This window comes from Trichechus manatus, unplaced genomic scaffold (assembly GCF_000243295.1).
Source record: "Trichechus manatus latirostris isolate Lorelei unplaced genomic scaffold, TriManLat1.0 scaffold00138, whole genome shotgun sequence".
In the NCBI taxonomy this organism is placed as follows: domain Eukaryota; kingdom Metazoa; phylum Chordata; class Mammalia; order Sirenia; family Trichechidae; genus Trichechus; species Trichechus manatus.
Window position 1 is genome coordinate 1,473,527 of NW_004444074.1, and position 7,108 is coordinate 1,480,634.

Genomic DNA, 7,108 nt, shown 5'->3' on the forward strand with positions numbered 1-7,108 from the left:
CAAATGTTGCCCTATGACAATGGTTAACAATCTCACAACACATCAACAATATCCTTACTCTACTTTGTGTTCCCTATCATCAGCTTCTTACTCCCATTCTGCCTTCTGGGCCTTGTCACTGGACTCCTGTACCTCGTTACTCTCATGGTTTTACTGGGCTGTCCACTCGCAAGCAGCCTAAACTCTTAACCACTGCGCCAGCAGGGCTCCTTGTTACCTATATATTTACTAAAATAAAAACAAAACAAACCAAGGCTTTCACCACCTTGCGTTTGACCTTGAGGTGCCTAGGCATTATAATCAAGCCACGCTGGTGGGGGCTGGAGGGTCTGGAGGTGGAAATCAACCCCCACTTGGCCTCAGATGAGATGAGGACTGCCAGAGCAAGGACAGAACCTGGGCATTGTGGACCCTGACCTGGCACCCTGGCGCTCCCTGTCTCTTATTGCAGCCTGTAATAATATTTTTATTTGTAAGACTATTTAATCAGTGTCCATTCACTCTACTAGAAGTGAGCTCCATGACTCTGTTTTGTGGCCTCTGGATCCTCAGAGCTCAGAACCCAGAAGGCTTCAGAGCAGATATCTTCTGAATGAAAATGAAGAGTTGTGGGATGGGAGCAGTGGAGTGTCTCCTTCCTAACAATCGTGGCATGGATGCTGCATTGCACAGCTCCAGAGGGCGCCATTCACATTTATAGCATAAGTGAAAGGCTCCCCCATCCCTGCATTGTGCAGGGATGAGTCATGGTCTTGTAAGTCTTTGGGTGCTAGAGACTCCTCTTTCCCACATGAAGAGCCCATGTCCAGAGAGGCCTGATTCAGGCCTAGGAAGGGACCTCCAGCAGGAATGGAGGCCTAGATAGTCAGCCCCAGACACCAGGGGCCCACCTTTCCCAGCAAAGCCTTTCCATGGGGCTAGGAAGGAAGGGCCGGAAATCATTAGCCAGAAGGAGGCCTCCAGGAGAGGGGGTGCCCCATCCAAGTCTCCCCAGGGCCCAGGTACCTGTCCACTCTTTGTTTGCCAAAGGAAGCGGCCATGTGCTGGGGTCAGTTGGACAAAGGGACTGGAGGGGAGGTGGGCAGAAGGAGTCCCTCCTCCCTTTCCCCACCCCAACTGCCCTGTCCCTCAATGTCTCCCCATCTGGTTCCAGCTGAGTTCACCACCCCCCACCCTTAGTACCCTGATGCTTGGGAAGGGTTCCCTGGAGTGGGGCTGGGGGTGACCTGGGGGAAGAGGAAGCTGCTGCTTACTCAGCAACTCTTAAGGGCTTGGTGTTTTCATGTATGGAACTCTGGGAACAGTAATTAAGGTGGGCATGGTGGTCCCCTTATAGATAAGCTCAGAAAGAGTAGATGGCCCCCGAGACTATGGCCCCTGGACACCTTGCTAACTCAGAACTGAAGCCACGCCTGAACTCCACCTTTTGCCAGGCCTATAAAACAAACAATAACATATGGGAGGAACATGCTTCTTAGTTCAATCAAGTATATGAGACCAAATGGGCACCACCTGCCCAAAAGCAACGATGAGAAGGCAGGAAGGGACAGGAAACCTGGACAAATGGACATGGGGAACTCGTGGTGTAAAGTGAAAGGGGGAGAGTGCTGTCACATTGCAGGGATCTCAACCAATGTCACAAAACAATCTGTGTATGAATTTTTAAATGAGAATCTAATTCGTGCTATAAACGTTCACCTAAAACACAATTTAAAAAAAAAAGAATAAGTGGCTTGCTCAAGGTCACAGAACTAGGGAGTGGCAGGGCCAGGTTGGGAACCCAGGCAAGGTGGCTGTATTACACCATTACAAGGGCAAACCCAGAGCATTCACTTTGCTGTCTACAGACAGGGTGACTCGGAGCTGTGTGGTATACAGCCTGCACTGTTGCGCACAGCCCACTGTAAAGCCAAGTCTGTCTGATGCCAGGCTCACTTTCTTTCCTCTAAGCCTCCACCGCTTCTCCCTACCCAGGACTTGAACTCATTGGTCCCAGTGGTGGGGCCACCTTGACCCTTGACCAGAGACCCATCCACCTTCCCTCCCTGGCAGGAGGCCGTTCCTGCTGATGCTGGGGTTTATCCTCACCCACTGCCTCACCTGCAATGACTGATCATCAGTTATTAATCCTCCCCCACCCTCCTCTCGGGCTAAGGGCAGCCAGCCCCTCTGGGCCCTGGCATCCCCCACCCCACCCACCCAGAACTCTCTGGCCTGAGACAAGGAGGGGGGCTGGGGTGGTTGTCACTCTGCTGATTCAAGAAGAAACCTCTGCTAACCACAGCAGACGTGCCCCCAGGTGACTCCTCCTGCAGACATTGTGCTGAGTGTTTTTTTTTTTTTAAATCACATTTAGTTGCTCTGTGAGGTAATGACTATGGCCCCCATTTCACAGATGAAGAAACAAAGGCACAAATAAATTAATATCTCAAAGTCACATAATTAGTAAGTGGAGAAGCCACGCCATCTGGTTCCTGAGTCCCAGCTTTGTACCTCTACCCTGAGCCCAATCCCTTGCTAACTAACCCCAGTCTCCACATTTAACCTTTCTCGGCCCCACTGATCTCACATTTGAGGGATGGCCTCCAGTCTTGGGAGTCCCTGGCTGATGCAAACGGCTAAGCGCTAGGCTGCTAGTCCACCCAGAGGTGCCTTGGAAGAAAGGCCTGGCTGGCAATCTACTTCTGAAAAATCAGCCATTGAAAATCCTACGGAGAACAGTTCTGCTCTGACACACATGGGGTCGCCATGAGTCAAAATCGACTTGACAGCAACTGTTTTATTTTAAAAATCAGATTGCACAGATCAGGTGTTGCAAGTATCTCAGAATATATCTCAAAATATTGTTTACATCCATCGACATTTTTGAAATTATGGTTATTATGCCACTGCTTGATTTTATTAATAAAAGAGCACATATATTTTGAACTGCAATTTTTTCATGTTTTGATAACTGTATTTCAAAATAATTGATTTCCTTTGTAATCCTGTGCATTTCGTTTTGTTCATTTAAAAGCAGTATTCTGAGAGGGGCCCACAAGACTGCCAAAGGCAATCCCAAAAATGGACTAGCATCCCTGCTTTAAGGCGAAGGGAAAACAAGTATCTAGTGCTAACTATCGTGGCTTCCCTGAATCACCTTGGGGAACTTCTAGACTTCCAGGCTTGCACCCACTGGGGAATCAGTGTCTGGGTTGGAGAAGTCTCTACAAGCCCCAACAATGCAGATGTGAGCCAGGTGGAGAATTGACAGTGGTCAGGCGCGAGCTGGCTGGGCACTTTGCACACGTTATCACTCTCATATCATACTCACCCACCACCCATCTGTCAGTTTGTTGTATTGTTGTGACTTTCGTGTTGCTGTGATGCTGGAAGTTATGCCACCGGCATTTCAAATAGCAGCAGGGTTACCCATGGTGGACAGGTTTCAGTGGAGCTTCCAGACTAAGACTAGGAAGAAACGCCTGGTGATCTACTTCTGAAAATTAACTAAAGAAAAATCCTGTGTATCACAACAGGATAGTGCTGGAAGATGAGCCCCCTAGGTTGGAAGGCACTCAAAATACACAGTGGCCAAAACAATGGACTTGAGCGTACCAATGATTGTGAAGATGGTGCAAGGCTGAGCAATGTTTTGTTCTCTTGTACGTGTGGTCGCCGTGAGTCAGAGTCACCTTGATGGCAATTAGCAACAATTCATCCTCACAACCTCACCACGAGGTGGCAGCTCTCATAATATCCATTGAGAGGTGAGGAAACTTGAGTCTCAAGGAGGTCTAGGAGCACTGCCTTGTTGACATTTGCTGCTTGAAGCTTAGAGGGCCTGGGTTTGAGGTTGGGGAGCTAGTTTTCTCCTGAGGGGTCAGGAGCCAGGCCCTCTGCCACCCTCTGAGGGCAGAGTGCTGGGGATCCTTACTCCTCGGCCTCACAGAGTGTCTGATTCCAAGGTCAGTATCCCCAGTGCTACAAGTGAGTACTTGGGAATGTATGCTGCCTGGCTGAGTCCAGTCCAGGAGGGAGACAGGCTCAGATCTATCCTCCTAGGGGGCCCTAGTACCCTCTGCCTTGTAGCCCAGTTCTTTGGAACTTAGGCCAGCCAAGCTCAGCTGGCAGAATACAGCATGGGCCCCAGCAGGCTTACACCCTGACCACTGACAGCTCCCTGGGGTGCCATTCATGCATGGAGTGTGCAAGGCAAAGTCTGCCTGCATTACTGTTCATGGTGGCCCCTCTTGGAACTCAGAAACCAGCAGGAAAGAATTTTCTCCTGGCAGCTGATGCTTTTCTTTCTTTTCTGTCACTACCTCCTTCCCCACGTCGGTAGGACAGTTGTTCCCCATCTCTGTTCCTTGCCTGTAGTGGTGGCTCTTCTCTCCGTATTGGTTTATGGGCTCCTGAGGATGGGGTCCAAGTTTCTTTTGCCTCCATGTCTCTAGCCCCTGGCACAGAGCTGGCACCCAGGATGGTCCTGTAAATAAAGCTTGGGCAGCTGCCTCCCCCCAGGACCGTGCCTGGCCCAGCATCGCTCACAGGGCTCCTGCAAGCACCTTCTTACTCATCTCCCTGCTTCCTTTCCTGCCCATAAAAGCCCTTCTCACTTTAAGATCAGAGAGATCTCAAATCTGTTTTATCCAAGCCTCACCTCAGCCCAACACACACACTCACCTCAAAGCAGCTCAAATCCCTTCTGTGGCCTCCTACCGGTCTTAGGATAAGTTGGACTGGTCTGGGCATCATGTCTCACAACCTCTCCTCCTTGCTGTCTTAGCTCCAGCCACACTGACTTTCTTCCATTTCCTCAAATACTCCATCCTCCTTCTAGCCAAAGGGCCTTGGCACATCATTTCCTCTGCCCAAACTGCTGTTCTCTCCCCACTTTGTCTACCTGTTGCCATCGAGTTGATTCCAACTCAGTGGCCCTACAGGACAGAGTAGAACTGCCCATAGGACTTCCAAGGCTGTAATCTTTATGGAAACAGACGGCCACATCTTTCTCCTGAGGAGTGGCTGGTGGGTTCAAACCACCAACATTTTGGTTAGCAGAGAGTGCTTTAACCACTGTGGCACCAGGGCTCCCCCCACTTTGCCTAGTTGATGGCTATTCATTCTTGAGAACTCAGCTCAAATACCCTTCACACCCTAAGGCCCTGCACCTCTTCTGCATAACACGCATCACTATCTGTAATGAAACATTTAGTTTTATGAATTTCCTGATGAATATAAATATTTGTCTTTGCACTGTACTCCCCTGGGAGCAGGGACCAAGTCTGTCTCGGCTCACCCCAGCAGGGAGGGCCTGGCACCTACACAGAGTTGACACTGAATGAATGAGTGAATGAATGTTAGACACTAGGGATACAGACATGAGTCAGGCCCAGCCTGGTGTGGGCTGATCCATAGGGCTGTGCTGGGTAGGCTGCCAACAAAGTGGTCAGAAAACCTGAGCACTCAGGCCAGAGCCTTATTTCTGTGTGTCCTTGGGCAAGTTACTTAACCTCCCTCAATTTTGTTGTAAGCAACATTGAGCATTTTTAGCTGTACATGCGTTGATCTCCTTTATGGAGTTTCCTTAACTACAAATGAGAATAAGAGAAAGAACCCCAAAATGACCAAAATAGCCTTCCTTAATAATAACCAACCTTCCTCCCTCCATGAGGTTGGAGATGTTCAAGTTACTAAATACTTGCAGTCTCTTTGAGCACCACTATCTTCTCTCCACAGGTATGTGCACCTGAAAATCCCACCAGAACCAGAAGTATCCCTGCACCCGTTCCAGCCTGGTGATTAAGTCTTCCTAAAAGCCTAGAGGTCGGAGCCTCTCCAGCAAAAGTGGATCAGTCCTTTTGAGGTATTACTAACAACTCTGACCTCCATCAAGCTGAGTGATCGCAAAGCTTAGATCCACCACACCTGAGTAAAGAAAACTGTTCCACCAGACATCGAAGGACAAGCTAGTCAGAACTGTGAAAACTGGACTTGCAAACCTATCAAAGACCTAAATCTGTTTGCAAAATACCCTCCTGCATGGATCCAATCCCAAACTAACTCTTAATCTTGCTCATTGTATTATACACACTGTTTGCCTTTTTGTTTCTTTATGCTGTTTAAACAAGTAAGATTGATAAGAAGCTGAGAGCCTTCTAGCCACCATGAAAATGGTAATGATTGTTGCTATCCTTCTCCAAGAGATTCTTGTAGCCCAAGTTAAGTGGAAAAACAATCGATTCTTCCAACTTTCCAACTCCAGTTTCCCAGAGAGATAATCTGAGCAATTGTGAGATCTGCCATTAATTCCCCACCTCCTCTGTTGATTGAAGGTCAGTCCTAAATAATCATGATGAATTTGCATTTCCTTGTCTGCTCTCCGTAAAAGCCCACTTCCCCAAGCTGCCTGCGAGCAGCCCTGGAGGCAGCAGCCCTGATTGCTCCTTTCCTTGCGCAACAAAATAAAGGCGAATTTCTTCTCCCACCTTAGCTTCTTGTTTATTGGCTATAACAAGCCATGCTGAGCAAAACCTGGGGTTTCCACCTGGCAACATAATGACTACTGTAATTTCAAAGTCATGATGAACATAGACAATTTCCCAAGATATCAGCAACAACTCTAATGTGCTGTGAAAACATCTGTGGTTTCTACTGGTGGCTGTCACAGGTACTTGCCAATACGATTGTGCTTTGTTGTCTACATTCAAAACAGAGTGAAATGCTAAATTTTCTTTAGATATTGTTGTTATGGTCAGCTGCCATCAAGTCGGCCTCCAACTCATGGCAACTCCATGCACCATAGAATTAAATCGTTCCCGGTCCTGCACCATCCCCATGATTGGTTGCAGATTCAACCATTGTGATCCATAGGGTTTCATTGGCTGATTTTTAGAAGTAGATTGCCAGGCTTTTCTTCCCAGTGCATCTTAGTCTGGAAGTTCTCCTGAAACCTGTTCAGTATCATAACAACATGCAAGCCTCCGCTGACAGACAGGTGGTAGCTGTTCATGAGGTGCACTGGCTGGGCATCCAACCTTGTTCTCTCATATGGAAGGCCAGTATTCTACCACTGAACCACCACTGCCCTCTTTTTGAGATCAGTGACAGTAAAATGTAATTTTTT